Genomic DNA, 20957 nt, shown 5'->3' with positions numbered 1-20957 from the left:
GTAAAAAGGGCCATCGGGCTCTGGTCTAAAGTAGTGCACTATGTAGGGAATAGGGTTCCATAGGTGTCTGGTCTAAAGTAGTGCACTATGTAGGGAATAGGGTTCCATAGGTGTCTGGTCTAAAGTAGTGCACTATGTAGGGAATAGGGTTCCATAGGTGTCTGGTCTAAAGTAGTGCACTATGTAGGGAATAGGGTTCCATAGGACTCTGGTCTAAAGTAGTGCACTATGTAGGGAATAGGGTTCCATAGGGCTCTGGTCTAAAGTAGTGCACTATGTAGGGAATAGGGCCCCATAGGACTCTGGTCTAAAGTAGTGCACTATGTAGGGAATAGGGCCCCATAGGACTCTGGTCTAAAGTAGTGCACTATGTAGGGAATAGGGCCCCATAGGACTCTGGTCTAAAGTAGTGCACTATGTAGGGAATAGGGTTCCATAGGGCTCTGGTCTAAAGTAGTGCACTATGTAGGGAATAGGGTGGTATTTGGGACAACCCTAATCTCTGGTCAAGACCTGGGATTCGCATAGTACCCTGAATAAAAATATTAACAATTTCAAAGAGAAAACCATAGAATTACATAGGCATTTAAAAGTGCAAAATATATACATACACATTTTATATAGAAATTCTAATAGTTCGCCTAATTTCAGTTTGTGACAAAACAAGCAATGCTGAGAATCATTGAACCATTTAAACCACAGAGAATCATTGTACCATCTAAACCACAGAGAATCATTGAACCATTTAAACCACAGAGAATCATTGAACCATTTAAACCACAGAGAATCATTGAACCATTTAAACCACAGAGAATCATTGAACCATTTAAACCACAGAGAATCATTGAACCATCTAAACCACAGAGAATCATTGAACCATCTAAACCACTGAGAATCATTGAACCATTTAAACCACAGAGAATCATTGAACCATCTAAACCACTGAGAATCATTGAACCATCTAAACCACTGAGAATCATTGAACCATCTAAACCACTGAGAATCATTGAACCATTTAAACCACAGAGAATCATTGAACCATCTAAACCACTGAGAATCATTTTGAGGCAGTGTTAGATGATAATTTACACTAAATCCTCCCTTGAGGCAGTGTTAGATTATAATTTACACTAAATCCTCCCTTGAGGCAGTGTTAGATTATAATTTACACTAAATCCTCCCTTGAGGCAGTGTTACAGATTATAATTTACACTAAATCCTCCCTTGAGGCAGTGTTAGATGATAATTTACACTAAATCCTCCCTTGAGGCAGTGTTAGATTATAATTTACACTAAATCCTCCCTTGAGGCAGTGTTAGATTATAATTTACACTAAATCCTCCCTTGAGGCAGTGTTAGATGATAATTTACACTAAATCCTCCCTTGAGGCAGTGTTAGATTATAATTTACACTAAATCCTCCCTTGAGGCAGTGTTAGATGATAATTTACACTAAATCCTCCCTTGAGGCAGTGTTAGATTATAATTTACACTAAATCCTCCCTTGAGGCAGTGTTACAGATTATAATTTACACTGAACAAAAATATAAAACGCAACAAGCAACAATTTCAAGGATTTTACTGAGTTACATTTCATTTAATGAAAATCAGTCAATTTAAATAAATTAAGCCCTAATATATGGATGTCACATGACTAGAATACAGATATGCAAATGTTGTTCAAAAGATACCTGAAGAAAAGATACCTGAAGAAAAGATACCTGAAGAAAAGAGGTAGGGACGTGGGTAGGGAAAACCAGTCAGTATCTGGTGTGGATCAGAACCAGTCAGTATCTGGTGTGGATCAGAACCAGTCAGTATCTGGTGTGGATCAGAACCAGTCAGTATCTGGTGTGGATCAGAACCAGTCAGTATCTGGTGTGGATCAAAACCAGTCAGTATCTGGTGTGGATCAGAACCAGTCAGTATCTGGTGTGGATCAGAACCAGTCCGTATCTGGTGTGGATCAAAACCAGTCAGTATCTGGTGTGGATCAAAACCAGTCAGTATCTGGTGTGGATCAAAACCAGTCAGTATCTGGTGTGGATCAGAACCAGTCAGTATCTGGTGTGGATCAGAACCAGTCAGTATCTGGTGTGGATCAGAACCAGTCAGTATCTGGTGTGGATCAGAACCAGTCAGTATCTGGTGTGGATCAAAACCAGTCAGTATCTGGTGTGGATCAGAACCAGTCAGTATCTGGTGTGGATCAGAACCAGTCAGTATCTGGTGTGGATCAAAACCAGTCAGTATCTGGTGTGGATCAAAACCAGTCAGTATCTGGTGTGGATCAAAACCAGTCAGTATCTGGTGTGGATCAGAACCAGTCAGTATCTGGTGTGGATCAGAACCAGTCAGTATCTGGTGTGGATCAAAACCAGTCAGTATCTGGTGTGGATCAGAACCAGTCAGTATCTGGTGTGGATCAGAACCAGTCAGTATCTGGTGTGGATCAGAACCAGTCAGTATCTGGTGTGGATCAGAACCAGTCAGTATCTGGTGTGGATCAGAACCAGTCAGTATCTGGTGTGGATCAGAACCAGTCAGTATCTGGTGTGGATCAGAACCAGTCAGTATCTGGTGTGACCACCATTTGCCTCGTGCAGCGCGACACATCTCCTTCACACATACAGTGCAGGAAGTATTTACACCCCTTGATGTCGTCCACATTTACTTACAAATATGTTTTCCCCCTCATCAATCTACACACAGTACCCCATGACAAAGAAAAAAACAGTTTTGTTCATTTTTACAAAGTTGTTAAGATAAAACTCAACTATCACATAAGTATTCAGACCCTTTACCCAGTACTTTGTTGAAGCACTTTTGGCAGGGATTACAGCCTCATGTCTTCTTGGGTATGACGTTACAAGCTTGGAACACGTGTATTTGAGGAGTTTCTCCCATTCTTCTCTGCAGATCCTTTGTCAGGTTGGATGGGGAGTCGCTGAACAGCTATTTTAAGGTCTCTCCAGGGATGTTCGATCAGGCTCAAGTGCTGGGTCTGGCTGGGCCACTCAAGGACATTCAAAGACTTGTCACGAAGCCACTCCTGTGTCATCTTGGCTGTATGTTTAGGGTTGTTGTCCTGTTGAAAGGTGAACCTTCGCCCCAGTCTGAGGTCCTGAGCAGGTTTTCAGCACTAATCTCTCTGTACTTTACTCCGTTCATCTTTCCCTCAATCCTGACTAGTCTCCCAGTCCCTGAAAAACATCCCCACAGCATCCACCACCAGACGTGACACTTGGCATTTAGGCCAAAGAGTTCGATCTCAGTATTATCAGACCAGAGAATCTTGTCCTTTAGGTGCCTTCTGGCAAACTCCAAGCAGGCTGTCATGTTCCTTTTACTGAGGAGTGGCTTCCATCTGGCCACTCTACCACAAAGGCCTGATTGGTGGAGTGCTGCAGAGATGGGAGAACCTTCCAGAAGGCTGTCATGTGCTTTTTACTGAGGAGTGGCTTCTGGAATGTTCTCTTTTCTCCACAGAGGGACCCCTGGAGCTTTATCAGAGTGAACATTGGGTTATTGGTCACCTCCCTGACCAAGGCCCTTCTTCACCCGATTGTTCAGGTTGGCCGGACAGCCAGCTCTAGGAAGAGTCTTGGTGGATCCAAACTTCTTCCATTTAAGGATGATGGAGGCCACTGTGCTCTTGGGGACCTTCAATGCTGCAGACATTTGTTGGTACCTTTTCCCAGATCTGTGCCTCGACACAATCCTGTCTGGGAGCTCTACGGACAATTCCTTCGACCTCATGGCTTGGTTTTTGCTCTGACAGTCACTGTCAACTGTGGGACCTTATATAGACAGGTGTGTGCCTTTCCAAATCATGTCCAATCAATTGAATTTACCACAGGTGGACTCCAATCAAGTTGTAGTAACATCTCAGGAATGATCAACGGAAACAGGATGCACCTGAGCTCAATTTCGAGTCTCATAGCAAAGGGTTTGAATACTTATGTAAATAAGGTATTTAAGTTTATTTTATTTTTTTGTAAACATTTCTAAAAACGTGTTTTCACTTTTGTCATTAATTTAAAAATAAGGCTGTAAAAAATGTGAAAAAGTCAAGGGGTCTGAATACTTTTCGAAGCTCCGTAGTTGATCAGGTTTGGCTTATAATTATGGCCTGTGGAATGTTGTCCTGTTGATTGTGGAATGTTGTCCCACTCCTCTTCATTGGCTGTGTGAAGTTGCTGGATATTGACGGGAACTGGAACACGCTGTCGTCCACGTCGAGCCAGAGCATCCCAAACATGCTCAATGGGTGACATGTCTGAGTATGCAGGCCATGGAAGAACTGGGACATGTTCAGCTTCCAGGAATTGTGTCCAGATCCTTGTGACATGGGGCCGTGTATTATCATGCTGAAACATGAGGTGATGGCGGTGGATGAATGGCACAGCGATGGGCCTCAGGATCTCTGTGCATTCAAATTGTCATCAATAAAATGCAATACCATAACCCCACCATGGGGCACTCTGTTCACCACGTTGACGTCAGCAAACTGCTAATCCACAAGACGCCTTCTGCCCGGTACAGTTGAAACCAGGATTCATCTGTGAAAAGCACCCTTCTGCAGCGTGCCAGCGTCCATCGAAGGTACAGTTGAAACCAGGATTCCTCCGTGAAAAGCACCCTTCTGCAGCGTGCCAGCATCCATCGAAGGTACAGTTGAAACCAGGATTCATCTGTGAAAAGCACCCTTCTGCAGCGTGCCAGCGTCCATCGAAGGTACAGTTGAAACCAGGATTCCTCCGTGAAAAGCACCCTTCTGCACCGTGCCAGCGTCCATCGAAGGTACAGTTGAAACCAGGATTCATCTGTGAAAAGCACCCTTCTGCAGCGTGCCAGCGTCCATCGAAGGTACAGTTGAAACCAGGATTCATCTGTGAAAAGCACCCTTCTGCAGCGTGCCAGCGTCCATCGAAGGTACAGTTGAAACCAGGATTCATCTGTGAAAAGCACCCTTCTGCAGCGTGCCAGCGTCCATCGAAGGCAGCTTCGACACAGAACTGCAGTCAGGTCAAGACCTTGGTGAGGACAACACAGATGCAGATGAGTTTCCCCGAGAAGTTTTATGCAGAAATTATTTAGGTTGTGCAAACCAACAGTTTCATCAGCTGTCCTGGTGGCTGGTCTCAGACCATCCCAGTTTCATCAGCTGTCTGGGTGGCTGGTCTCAGAGGATCCCACAGTTTCATCAGCTGTCTGGGTGGCTGGTGTCAGAGGATCCCACAGTTTCATCAGCTGTCTGGGTGGCTGGTGTCAGACCATCCCACAGTTTCATCAGCTGTCTGGGTGGCTGGTCTCAGAGGATCCCACAGTTTCATCAGCTGTCTGGGTGGCTGGTCTCAGACCATCCCACAGTTTCATCAGCTGTCTGGGAGGCTGGTCTCAGACGATCCCACAGTTTCATCAGCTCTCTGGGAGGCTGGTCTCAGACCATCCCACAGTTTCATCAGCTGTCTGGGAGGCTGGTCTCAGACCATCCCACAGTTTCATCAGCTGTCTGGGAGGCTGGTCTCAAACCATCCCACAGTTTCATCAGCTGTCCTGGTGGCTGGTCTCAGACCATCCCAGTTTCATCAGCTGTCCTGGTGGCTGGTCTCAGACCATCCCACAGTTTCATCAGCTGTCCTGGTGGCTGGTCTCAGACCATCCCACAGTTTCATCAGCTGTCCTGGTGGCTGTTCTCAGACCATCCCAGTTTCATCAGCTGTCCTGGTGGCTGGTCTCAGACCATCCCACAGTTTCATCAGCTGTCCTGGTGGCTGGTCTCAGACCATCCCACAGTTTCATCAGCTGTCCTGGTGGCTGGTCTCAGACCATCCCACAGTTTCATCAGCTGTCTGGGTGGCTGGTCTCAGACCATCCCACAGTTTCATCAGCTGTCTGGGTGGCTGTTCTCAGATGCTCCCGCAGGTGAAGAAGCAGGAAGTGGAGGTCCTGGACTGGTTACATGTAGTCTGTGGATGTGAGGCCGGTTTAAAACGACGATGGAGGCGGCTTATGGTAGATAAACTAACATTCAATTGTCTGGCAATAGGGCCTCATTGTGCCCTCTGGTGGACATTCCTGCAGTCAGCATGCCAACTGAACACTTCCTTAAAACTGGAGACATCTATGGTGTTGTGTGACAAAACTGCACATTTTAGAATGGCCTTTTATGGTCCCCAGCACAAGGTGCACCTGTGTAATGATCATGCTGTTTAATCAGCTTCTTGATAATCCATCCTCCTTACAGGTGTGGCATATCTTGGCAGAGAAATGCTCACTAACAGGGATGTAAACAAATTTGTGCACAGAATTGAGAAAAATCATCTTTTTTGTCTGTAACATTTCTGGGATCTTTTATTTCAGCTCATGTAACACGAGACCAACACTTGTTATGTTGCGTTTATATTTTTTGTTCAGTGTAACTTTGTTTGCCTAGACAATAATTAACAGATTGGTGTAATCTGGTGTGCAATGCTAGGGCAAACACTCAAATGTGCACCCCTGTGAGTCCCCAGAACTAGGACGAGACAAATATAAGGCTGTGTTTGACAGGGAGATGTAGACTGGTATCAAGGGATCTCTAACTACGGCCACTTGCTCCTGACCAAGGAGGATGTTTTTTTCCCCCCTTACTTTTCTAAAACAAAACGGATGTTTGTCCGACCTTCTGATTGCAGATCTTATCAGAGATACCAGAGTGTAAAAACTGATCTGAGACGGTGGTGAAAGGGCTAATTGGTGGGATAATTGGTGGGCTAATTGGTGGGCTGTAACTGGTGGGCTGGAACTGGTGGGCTGGAACTGGTGGGCTAATTGGTGGGCTGTAACTGGTGGGCTGTAACTGGTGGGCTGTAATTGGGTGGTTGTAACTGGTGGGCTAATTGGTGGGCTGTAATTGGGTGGTTGTAACTGGTGGGCTGTAACTGGTGGGCTGGAACTGGTGGGCTGGAACTGGTGGGCTGGAACTGGTGGGCTGGAACTGGTGGGCTGGAACTGGTGGGCTGTAATTGGGTGGTTGTAACTGGTGGGCTAATTGGTGGGCTGTAACTGGGTGGTTGTAACTGGTGGGCTGTAACTGGTGGGCTGGAACTGGTGGGCTGGAACTGGTGGGCTGGAACTGGTGGGCTGGAACTGGTGGGCTGGAACTGGTGGGCTGTAATTGGGTGGTTGTAACTGGTGGGCTAATTGGTGGTCTGTAACTGGTGGGCTGTAATTGGGTGGTTGTAACTGGTGGGCTAATTGGTGGGCTGTAATTGGGTGGTTGTAACTGGTGGGCTGTAACTGGTGGGCTGTAACTGAACTAAACGACTACCGCCCCGTAGCACTCACTTCCGTCATCATGAAGTGCTTTGAGAGACTAGTCAAGGACCATATCACCTCCACCCTACCTGACACCCTAGACCCACTCCAATTTGCTTACCGCCCCAATAGATCCACAGACGATGCAATCGCCATCACACTGCCCGACCCCATCTGGACAAGAGGAATACCTATGTAAGAATGCTGTTCATTGACTACAGCTCAGCATTCAACACCATAGTACCCCCCCAAGCTCATCATTAAGCTCGAGGCCCTGGTTCTGAACCCCACCCTGAGCAACTGGGTCCTGGACTTCCTGATGGGCCGCCCCCAGGTGGTGAAGGTAGGAAACAACATCTCCACCCCGCTGATCCTCAACACTGGGGCCCCACAAGGGTGCGTTCTCAGCCCTCTCCTGTACTCCCTGTTCACCCACGATTGCGTGGCCAAGCACGCCTCCAACTCAAATCATCAAGTTCGCAGACGACACTACAGTGAGATGCTTGATTACCAACAACGACGAGACGGCCTACAGGGAGGAGGTGAGGGCCCTCGGAGTGTGGTGTCAGGAAAATAACCTCACACTCAACGTCAACAAAACAAAGGAGATGATTGTTCTGCCTTATTATTATTCGACCATGCTGGTCATTTATGAACATTTGAACATCTTGGTCATGTTCTGTTATAATCTCTACCCGGCACAGCCAGAAGAGGACTGGCCACCCCACATAGCCTGGTTCCTCTCTAGGTTTCTTCCTAGGTTTTGGCCTTTCTAGGGAGTTTTTCCTAGCCACCGTGCTTTTACACCTGCATTGTTTGCTGTTTGGGGTTTTAGGCTGGGTTTCTGTACAGCACTTTGAGATATCAGCTGATGTACGAAGGGCTATATAAATAAATTTGATTTGATTTGATGATTGTGGACTTCAGGAAACAGGACAGTAGTGGAGAAGGTGGAAAGTTAAGTTCCTCGGCGTACACATCAACGACAAACTGAATTAGTCCACCCACACAGACAGTGTGATGAAGAAGGCGCAAACCATGTGTATGTGACCATTACCATCTGCTAACCATGTGTATGTGACCAATAACATCTGCTAACCATGTGACCAATAACATCTGCCAACCATGTGTATGTGACCAATAACATCTGCTACCCATGTGTATGTGACCAATAACATCTGCTAACCATGTGTATGTGACCATTAACATCTGCTAACCATGTGTATGTAACCAATAACATCTGCTAACCATGTGACCATTAACATCTGCTAACCATGTGACCATTAACATCTGCTAACCATGTGTATGTGACCAATAACATCTACTAACCATGTGTATGTGACCAATAACATCTGCCAACCATGTGTATGTGACCAATAACATCTGCTAACCATGTGTATGTGACCATTAACATCTGCTAACCATGTGTATGTGACCAATAACATCTGCCAACCATGTGACCAATAACATCTGCCAACCATGTGACCAATAACATCTGCCAACCATGTGACCAATAACATCTGCTAACCATGTGACCAATAACATCTGCTAACCATGTGTATGTGACCAATAACATCTGCCAATCATGTGACCAATAACATCTACTAACCATGTGACCAATAACATCTGCTAACCATGTGACCAATAACATCTGCTAACCATGTGACCAATAACATCTGCTAACCAAGTGACCAATAACATCTGCTAACCATGTGACCAATAACATCTGCTAACCATGTGACAAATAACATCTGCTAACCATGTGACCAATAACATCTGCTAACCATGTGACCAATAACATCTGCTAACCATGTGTATGTGACCAATAACATCTGCTAGCCATCTGCCAACCATGTGTATGTGTCCAATAACATCTGTATGTAACCATGTGTATGTGACCAATAACATCTGCTAGCCATGTGTATGTGACCAATAACATCTGCTAACCATGTGTATGTGACCAATAACATCTGCTGACCCATGTGTATGTGACCAATAACATCTGCTAACCATGTGTATGTGACCAATAACATCTAACCATGTGTAGCCATGACCAATAACATCTGCTAACCATGTGTATGTGACCAATAACATATGTGACCAATAACATCTGCTAACCATGTGTATGTAACCAATAACATCTGCTAACCATGTGACCAATAACATCTGCTAACCATGTGACCAATAACATATGCTATGTGACCATCTGCTAACCATGTGTATGTGACCAAAAACATCTGCTAACCATGTGTATGTGACCAATAACATCTGCTAACCAATAACCAATAACCTGCTAACCATGTATGTGACCAATAACACCTGCTAACCATGTGACCAATAACACCGTGCTAACCATGTGTATGTGACCAATAACATCTGCTAACCATGTGACCAATAACATGTATAACCATGTGTATGTGACCAATAACATCTGCTAACCATGTGTATGTGACCAATAACATCTGCCAACCATGTGTATGTGACCATTAACATCTGCTAACCATGTGTATGTGACCAATAACATCTGCTAACCATGTGACCAATAACATCTGCTAACCATGTGACCAATAACATCTACTAACCATGTGTATGTGACCAATAACATCTGCTAACCATGTGACCAATAACATCTACTAACCATGTATGTGACCAATAACATCTGCTAACCATGTGTATGACCAATAACATCTGCTAACCATTAACATCTGCTAACCATGTGTATGTGACCAATAACATCTGCCAACCATGTGTATGTGACCAATAACATCTGCTAACCATGTGACCAATAACATCTGCTAACCATGTGACCAATAACATCTATGTGACCAATAACATCTGCTAACCATGTGTATGTGACCAATAACATCTACTAACCATGTGTATGTGACCAATAACATCTGCTAACCATGTGACCAATAACATCTACTAACCATGTGTATGTGACCAATAACATCTGCTAACCATGTGTATGGACCAATAACATCTGCTAACCATGTGACCAATAACACCTGCTCATGTGACCAATAACATCTGCTAACCATGTGACCAATAACATCTGCTAACCATGTGTGACCAATAACATCTGCTAACCATGTGTATGTGACCAATAACATCTGACCAATAACATCTAACCATGTGTATGTGACCAATAAATAACATCTGACCAACCATGTGACCAATCTGCTATGTGACCAATAACATCTGCTAACCATGTGACCAATAACATCTGCTAACCATGTGTATGTGACCAATAACATCTGACCAATAACATCTGCTAACCATGTGACCAATAACATCTGCTATGTGACCAATAACATCTAACCATGTGACCAATAAACCATGTGACCAATAACATAACATCTGCTAACCATGTGACCAATAACATCTGCTAACCATGTGACCAATAACATCTAACATCTGCTAACCATGTGTATGTGACCAATAACATCTGACCAATAACAACCATGTGTATGTGACCAATAACATCTGCTAACCATGACCAATAACATCTGTATGTGACCAATAACATCAATAACATCTAACCATGTGTATGTGACCAATAACATCTGCTAACCATGTATGTGACCAATAACATCTGCTAACCATGTGACCAATAACATCTGCTAACCATGTGACCAATAACATCTGCTAACCATGTGTACCAATAACATCTGTAACCATGTGACCAATAACCAATAACATCTGCTAACCATGTGACCAATAACATCTACTAACCATGTGACCAATAACATCTGCTAACCATGTGACCAATAACATCTGCTAACCATGTGACCAATAACATCTGCTAACCATGTGACCAATAACATCTGCTAACCATGTGACCAATAACATCTGCTAACCATGTGACCAATAACATCTGCTAACCATGTGTATGTGACCAATAACATCTGCTAACCATGTGTATGTGACCAATAACATCATCTGACCAATAACATCCAACCATGTGTATGACCAATAACATCTGACCATGTGTATGACCAATAACATCTACTAACCATGTGACCAATAACATGTGTATGTGACCAATAACATCTGCCAACCATGTGTATGTGACCAATAACATCTGCTAACCATGTGTATGTGACCAATAACATCTGCTAACCTATGTGACCAATAACATCTGTGTATGTGACCAATAACATCTGCTAACCATGTGTATGTGACCAATAACATCTGCTAACCATGACCAATAACATCTGTATATGACCAATAACATCTGCCAACCATGTGACCAATAACATCTACTAACCATGTGACCAATAACATCTGCTAACCATGTGACCAATAACATCTACTAACCATGTGACCAATAAACATCTGCTAACCATGTGACCAATAACATCTGCTAACCATGTGACCAATAACATCTGCTAACCATGTGTGACCAATAACATCTGCTAACCATGTGACCAATAACATCTGCTAACCATGTGACCAATAACATAACCATGTGCTATGCTAACCATGTGACCAATAACATCTGCTAACCATGTGACCAATAACATGCTAACCATGTGTATGTGACCAATAACATCTGCTAACCATGTGTATGTGACCAATAACATCTGCTAACCATGTGTATGTGACCAATAACATAACCATGTGACCATCTGCTAACCATGTGACCAATAACATCTGTAACCATGTGACCAATAACATCTGCTAACCATGTGTATGTGTATGTGACCAATAACATCTGCCAACCATGTGTATGTGACCAATAACATCTGCCAACCATGTGTATGTGACCAATAACATCTGCCAACCATGTGTGTAACCATGTATGTGACCAATAACATCTGACCAATAACATCTACTAACCATGTGTATGTGACCAATAACATCTGCTAACCATGTGTATGTGACCAATAACATCTGCCAACCATGTGCAATAAAATACTAACCATGTTAAATCTGTAAATGTGTATGTGACCAATAACACCTGCTAACCATGTGTATATGCTAACCAATAACATCTGACCAATAACAACCATGTGACCAATAACATCTGCTAACCATGTGTGTGACCAATAACACCATGTGACCAATAACATCTGCTAACCATGTGACCAATAACATCTGCTAACCATGTGTATGTGACCAATAACATCTGCTAACCATGTGTGACCAATAACATGTGACCAATAACATCTACTAACCATGTGACCAATAACATCTGCTAACCATGTGACCAATAACATCTGCTAACCATGTGACCAATAACATCTGCTAACCATGTATGTGACCAATCTGCTAACCATGTGACCAATAACATCTGCTAACCATGTGACCAATAACATCTGCTAACCATGTGACCAATAACATCTGCTAACCATGTGATGTGACCAATAACATCTGCTAACCATGTGACCAATAACATCTGCTAACCATGTGACCAATAACATCTACTAACCATGTGACCAATAACATCTGACCTAACACCATGTGTATGTGACCAATAACATCAATAACATCTACCCATGTGTATGTAACCAATAACATCTGCTAACCATGTGACCAATAACATCTGCTAACCATGTGACCAATAACATCTACTAACCATGTGTATGTGCTAACCATGTGTATGTGACCAATAACAACACCATGTGTATGTGACCAATAACATCTAACCATGTGTATGTGACCAATAACACCTGCTAACAATAACATCTGCTAACCATGTGACCAATAACATCTGTGTGACCAATAACACCTGCTAACCATGTGACCAATAACATCTGCTAACCATGTGTATGTGACCAATAACATCTGCTAACCATGTGTATGTGACCAATAACATCTGCCAACCATGTGTATGTGACCAATAACATCTGCTAACCATGTGACCAATAAACATCTGCTAACCATGTGACCAATAACATCTGCTAACCATGTGACCAATAACATCTGCTAACCATGTGACCAATAACATCTGCTAACCATGTGTATGTGACCAATAACATCTGCCAACCATGTGTATGTGACCAATAACATCTGCCAACCATGTGTATGTGACCAATAACATCTGCTAACCATGTGTATGTGACCAATAACATCTGACCAATAACATCCAACCATGTGTATGTGACCAATAACATCTACTAACCATGTGACCAATAACATCTACTAACCATGTGTATGTGACCAATAACATCTGCTAACCATGTGACCAATAACATCATGTGTATGTGACCAATAACATCTAACCATGTGACCAATAACATCTGCTAACCATGTGACCAATAACATCTAACATCTAACCATGTGACCAATAACACATCTGACCAATAACATCTGCTAACCATGTGACCAATAACATCTGCTAACCATGTGACCAATAACATCTGACCAAAAACTAACCATGTGACCAATAACATCTGCTAACCAACCATGTGTGACCAATAACTAACCATGTGACCAATAACATCTGCTAGCTAACCATGTGTATGTGACCAATAACATCTACTAACCAATGTGACCAATAACATCTGCTAACCATGTGTATGTGACCAATAACATCTGCTAACCATGTGTATGTGACCAATAACACCTGCTAACCATGTGTGACCAATAACACTAACCTGCTAACCATGTGACCAATAAATAACATCTGACCAATAACTAACCATGTGTATGTGACCAATAACATCTGCCAACCATGTGTATGTGACCAATAACATCTGCCAACCATGTGTATGTGACCAATAACATCTGCCAACCATGTGTGTATGTGTATGACCATTAAATAACATGTATGTGACCAATAACATCTGCAACCATGTGTATGTGACCAATAACATCTGCTAACCATGTGTATGTGACCAATAACATCTGCTAACCATGTGTATGTGACCAATAACATCTACTAACCATGTGTATATGACCAATAACATCTGCCAACCATGTGACCAATAACATGACCTACTAACCATGTGACCAATAACATCTAACATCTAACCATGTGACCAATAACATCTGCTAACCATGTGACCAATAACATCTGTGTATGTGACCAATAACATCTGCCAACCATGTGACCAATAACATATACTAACCATGTGACCAATAAACATATGACCAATAACATCTGCTAACCATGTGACCAATAACATCTGCTAACCATGTGACCAATAACATCTGCTAACCATGTGACCAATAACATCATGTGTATGTGACCTAACATCCCATGTGTATGTGACCAATAACATCTGCTAACCATGTGACCATAACATCTGTATGTGACCAATAACATCTGCTAACCATGTGTATGTGACCAATAACAATAACATCATAACCTACCCATGGGTATGTGACCAATAACATCTGCAATAACATCTGCCAACCATGTGTATGTGACCAATAACATCTGCTAACCTACCCATGTGTATGTAACCAATAACATCTGCTAACCATGTGACCAATAACATCTGCTAACCATGACCAATAACATCTGTAACCATGTGACCAATAACATCTGCTAACCATGTGTATGTGACCAATAACATCTGCTAACCATGTGTATATGACCAATAACATCTGCCAACCATGTGACCAATAACATCTACTAAACCATGTGACCAATAACATCTGCTAACCATGTGACCAATAACATCTGCTAACCATGTATGTGACCAATAACATCTGCTAACCATGTACCAATGTGTATGTGACCAATAACATAACATCAATAACACCAACCATGTGACCAATAACAACTAACCATGTGACCAATAACATCTGCTAACCATGTGACCAATAACATCTGCTAACCATGTGACCAATAACATCTGCTAACCATGTGACCAATAACATCTGCTAACCATGTGACCAATAACATCTGCTAACCATGTGACCAATAACATCTGCTAACCATGTGACCAATAACATCTACTAACCATGTGACCAATAACATCTGTATGTGACCAATGTGTGACCAATAACATCTGCCAACCATGTGTATGTGACCATTAACATCTGCTAATCATGTGTATGTGACCATTAACATCTGCTAACCATGTGTATGTGACCAATAACATCTACTAACCATGTGTATGTGACCAATAACATCTGCCAACCATGTGACCAATAACATCTGCTAACCATCTGCTAACCATGTGTATGTGACCAATAACATCTGCTAACATGTGTATGTGACCAATAACATCTGCTAACCATGTGTGTAACCATGTGACCAATAACATCTGCCAACCATGTGTATGTGACCAATAACATCTGCTAACCATGTGTATGTGACCAATAACATCTGCCAACCATGTGTATGTGACCAATAACATCTGCCAACCATGTGACCAATAACATCTACTAACCATGTGACCAATAACATCTGCTAACCATGTGTATGTGACCAATAACATCTGCTAACCATGTGACCAATAACATCTACTAACCATGTGACCAATAAATCTAACCATCTACTAACCATGTGTATGTGACCAATAACATCTGCCAACCATGTGTATGTGACCATTAACATCTGCTAACCATGTGTATGACCAATAACATCTGACCATTAACATCTGCTAACCATGTGTATGTGACCAATAACATCTGACCAATAACTAACCATGTGTATGTGACCAATAACATCTGCCAACCATGTGACCAATAACATCTGCTAACCATGTGACCAATAACATCTGCTAACCATGTGACCAATAACATCTGTATGTGACCAATAACCATGTGTATGTGACCAATAACATCTGCCAACCATGTGTATGTGACCAATAACATCTGCCAACCATGTGTATGTGACCAATAACATCTGCTAACCATGTGTATGTGACCAATATGTGACCAATAACATCTGCCAACCATGTGTGTGTGACCAATAACATCTGCTAACCATGTGTATGTGACCAATAACATCTGCTAACCATGTGACCAATAACATCTACTAACCATGTGACCAATAACATCTACTAACCATGTGTATGTGACCAATAACATCTGCCAACCATGTGCATGTGACCATTAACATCTGCTAACCATGTGTATGTGACCATTAACATCTGCTAACCATGTGTATGTGACCAATAACATCTACTAACCATGTGTATGTGACCAATAACATCTACTAACCATGTGTATGTGACCAATAACATCTGCCAACCATGTGACCAATAACATCTGCTAACCATGTGACCAATAACATCTGCTAACCATGTGACCAATAACATCTGCTAACCATGTGTATGTGACCAATAACATCTGCCAACCATGTGTATGTGACCAATAACATCTGCCAACCATGTGTATGTGACCAATAACATCTGCTAACCATGTGACCAATAACATCTGTATGTGACCAATAACATCTGCCAACCATGTGTGTGACCAATAACATCTGCTAACCATGTGACCAATAACATCTGCTAACCATGTGACCAATAACATCTGCTAACCATGTGACCAATAACATCTGCTAACCATGTGACCAATAACATCTGCTAACCATCTGCCAACCATGTGTATGTGACCAATAACATCTGCTAACCATGTGACCAATAACATCTACTAACCATGTGACCAATAACATCTGCTAACCATGTGACCAATAACATCTACTAACCATGTGACCAATAAATAACATCTACTAACCATGTGTATGTGACCAATAACATCTACTAACCATGTGACCAATAACATCTGCTAACCATGTGTATGTGACCAATAACATCTACTAACCATGTGACCAATAACATCTGCCAACCATGTGACCAATAACATCTGCTAACCATGTGTATGTGACCAATAACATCTGCTAACCATGTGTATGTGACCAATAACATCTGCTAACCATGTGTATGTGACCAATAACATCTGCTAACCATGTGTATGGGACTATTAACATCCACTAACCATGTGTATGGGACCATTAACATCCACTAACCATGTGTATGGGACCATTAACACCAATAACATCTAACCATGTGTATGGGACCAATAACATCATGTGACCAATAACATCTACCATCCACTAACCATGTGACCATTACCATAACCACTAACCATGTGACCAATAACATCTGCTAACCATGTGACCAATAACATCTACTAACTATGTGTAACCATGGACCATTACCATCCAATAATCTACTAACCATGTGTATGGGACCATTAACATCCACTAACCATGTGTATGGGACCATTAACATCACTAACTATGTGTATGTGACCAATAACATCCACTAACCATGTGTATGGGACCATTAACATCCACTAACCATGTGTATGGGACCATTACCATCCACTAACCATGTGTATGGGACCATTAACATCCACTAACCATGTGTATGGGACCATTAACATCCACTAACCATGTGTATGGGACCATTAACATCCACTAACCATGTGTATGGGACCATTAACATCCACTAACCATGTGTATGTGACCATTACCATCCACTAACCATTTGTATGGGACCATTAACATCTACTAACCATGTGTATGGGACCATTACCATCCACTAACCATGTGTATGTGACCATTACCATCCACTAACCATTTGTATGGGACCATTAACATCTACTAACTATGTGTATGCATGTATTAAACTAACATCACCTGCCACCTGAACACGGTGAATCTCCAGCTCCAAGGGAAAGATAAAACTCCAGGCAAAATGCTGCGTGTGGTCCCAGCATTTCAAAATAAAACCACCACACTGTTCATACCTGACAGGTTGTTAATTTACCAACACTCAGAGCAGCCAACCCAGTCATACTGCAACATTTTAGCTATGATGCATGTGTGTTGGAAGAGTTGAAGTTGGGAGTTTGAGTCAAGACTCAAGGCTATCATGGAGTACAAGGAGTTTTTCAACTTCAAAGAGAACTCACCGGATGTTTTGGAACTACTGAACTACTGCCATGCTGTGTTGTCGTGTGTTGCTGCCATGCTGTGTTGTCATGTGTTGCTGCCATGCTGTGTTGTCATGTGTTGCTGCCATGCTGTGTTGTCATGTGTTGCTGCCATGCTGTGTTGTCATGTGTTGCTGCCATGCTGTGTTGTCATGTGTTGCTGCCATGCTGTGTTGTCATGTGTTGCTGCCATGCTGTGTTGTCATGTGTTGCTGCCATGCTGTGTTGTTGTGTGTTGCTGCCATGCTGTGTTGTCATGTGTTGCTGCCATGCTGTGTTGTCATGTGTTGCTGCTATGTTGTGTTGCTGCCATGCTGCTATGTTGTGTTGCTGCCATGCTGTGTTGTTGTGTGTTGCTGCCATGCTGTGTTGTCATGTGTTGCTGCCATGCTGTGTTGTCATGTGTTGCTGCCATGCTGTGTTGCTGCCATGCTGTGTTGTCATGTGTTGCTGCCATGCTGTGTTGTCATGTGTTGCTACCATGTTGTGTTGTCATGTGTTGCTACCATGCTGTGTTGTCATGTGTTGCTGCCATGCTGTGTTGTCATGTGTTGCTGCCATGCTGTGTTGTCATGTGTTGCTGCCATGCTGTGTTGTCATGTGTTGCTGCCATGCTGTGTTGTCATGTGTTGCTACCATGCTGTGTTGCTACCATGCTGTGTTGTCATGTGTTGCTACCATGCTGTGTTGTCATGTGTTGCTACCATGCTGTGTTGCTACCATGCTGTGTTGTCATGTGTTGCTACCATGCTGTGTTGTCATGTGTTGCTGCCATGCTGTGTTGTCATGTGTTGCTGCCATGCTGTGTTGTCGTGTGTTGCTGCCATGCTGTGTTGTCATGTGTTGCTGCTATGTTGTGTTGCTGCCATGCTGCTATGTTGTGTTGCTGCCATGCTGTGTTGTCATGTGTTGCTACCATGTTGTGTTGCTGCCATGCTGTGTTATGTGTTGCTGCCATGCTGTGTTGTCATGTGTTGCTGCCATGCTGTGTTGTCATGTGTTGCTACCATGCTGTGTTGCTACCATGCTGTGTTGCTACCATGCTGTGTTGTCATGTGTTGCTACCATGCTGTGTTGTCATGTGTTGCTACCATGCTGTGTTGCTGCCATGCTGTGTTGTCATGTGTTGCTGCCATGCTGTGTTGCTACCATGCTGTGTTGCTACCATGCTGTGTTGCTGCCATGCTGTGTTGTCATGTGTTGCTACCATGCTGTGTTGTCATGTGTTGCTGCCATGCTGTGTTGTCATGTGTTGCTGCCATGCTGTGTTGTCATGTGTTGCTGCCATGCTGTGTTGTCATGTGTTGCTGCCATGCTGTGTTGTCGTGTGTTGCTGCCATGCTGTGTTGTCGTGTGTTGCTACCATGCTGTGTTGTCGTGTGTTGCTACCATGCTGTGTTGTCATGTGTTGCTACCATGCTGTGTTGTCATGTGTTGCTACCATGCTGTGTTGTCATGTGTTGCTACCATGCTGTGTTGTCATGTGTTGCTGCCATGCTGTGTTGTCATGTGATGCTGCCATGCTGTGTTGCTGCCATGCTGTGTTGCCATGTGTTGCTGCCATGTGTTGTCATGTGTTGCTACCATGCTGTGTTGTCATGTGTTGCTACCATGCTGTGTTGTCATGTGTTGCTACCATGTTGTGTTGCTGCCATGCTGTGTTGTCATGTGTTGCTACCATGCTGTGTTGTCGTGTGTTGCTGCCATGCTGTGTTGTCGTGTGTTGCTGCTATGTTGTGTTGCTGCCATGCTGTGTTGTCATGTGTTGCTACCATGCTGTGTTGTCGTGTGTTGCTGCCATGTTGTGTTGTTATGTGTTGCTGCCATGCTGTGTTGTCATGTGTTGCTACCATGCTGTGTTGTCGTGTGTTGCTACCATGCTGTGTTGTCGTGTGTTGCTGCCATGCTGTGTTGTCATGTGTTGCTACCATGCTGTGTTGTCATGTGTTGCTACCATGCTGTGTTGTCATGTGTTGCTACCATGCTGTGTTGTCAGGTGTTGCTACCATGCTGTGTTGTCATGTGTTGCTACCATGCTGTGTTGTGTGTTCCTACCATGCTGTGTTGTGTGTTCCTACCATGCTGTGTTGTGTGTTCCTACCATGCTGTGTTGTGTGTTGCTACCATGCTGTGTTGTCATGTGTTGCTACCATGCTGTGTTGTCAGGTGTTGCTACCATGCTGTGTTGTGTGTTCCTACCATGCTGTGTTGTGTGTTCCTACCATGCTGTGTTGTCAGGTGTTGCTACCATGCTGTGTTGTGTGTTCCTACCATGCTGTGTTGTCAGGTGTTGCTACCATGCTGTGTTGTCAGGTGTTGCTACCATGCTGTGTTGTCAGGTGTTGCTACCATGCTGTGTTGTCAGGTGTTGCTACCATGCTGTGTTGTCAGGTGTTGCTACCATGCTGTGTTGTCAGGTGTTGCTACCATGCTGTGTTGTGTGTTGCTACCATGCTGTGTTGTCAGGTGTTGCTACCATGCTGTGTTGTGTGTTCCTACCATGCTGTGTTGTCAGGTGTTGCTACCATGCTGTGTTGTGTGTTCCTACCATGCTGTGTTGTCAGGTGTTGCTACCATGCTGTGTTGTTGTGTGTAAGTGAGTAACACTGTCATAGTGCCCTCCACACACCACTCCAACAAAGAAGTAATGTGACCTAACCATGTAGAAACTAAGGAAGGGAAAGACAGATGGAGAACGCACAGGCAGACGGGGGCGTTGTCTATTGTGACACTCTACTGTACATGCCGAT

At 43.2% G+C, this 20957-nt stretch overlaps 1 protein-coding gene across 1 annotated transcript in view; it reads right to left on the bottom strand.

Annotated features, from left to right (window-relative positions):
* Nucleotides 1–20957, bottom strand: part of zzz3 (zinc finger, ZZ-type containing 3) — a 73536-nt gene that overhangs the window by 50825 nt on the left and 1754 nt on the right. The window lies entirely within an intron of this gene.

This window comes from Oncorhynchus nerka, linkage group LG9b, assembly GCF_034236695.1.
Source record: "Oncorhynchus nerka isolate Pitt River linkage group LG9b, Oner_Uvic_2.0, whole genome shotgun sequence".
Lineage (NCBI taxonomy): Eukaryota > Metazoa > Chordata > Actinopteri > Salmoniformes > Salmonidae > Oncorhynchus > Oncorhynchus nerka.
The sequence above is the reverse complement of the archived record's forward strand: the minus strand, read 5'-3'. Positions and strand labels throughout refer to the sequence as shown.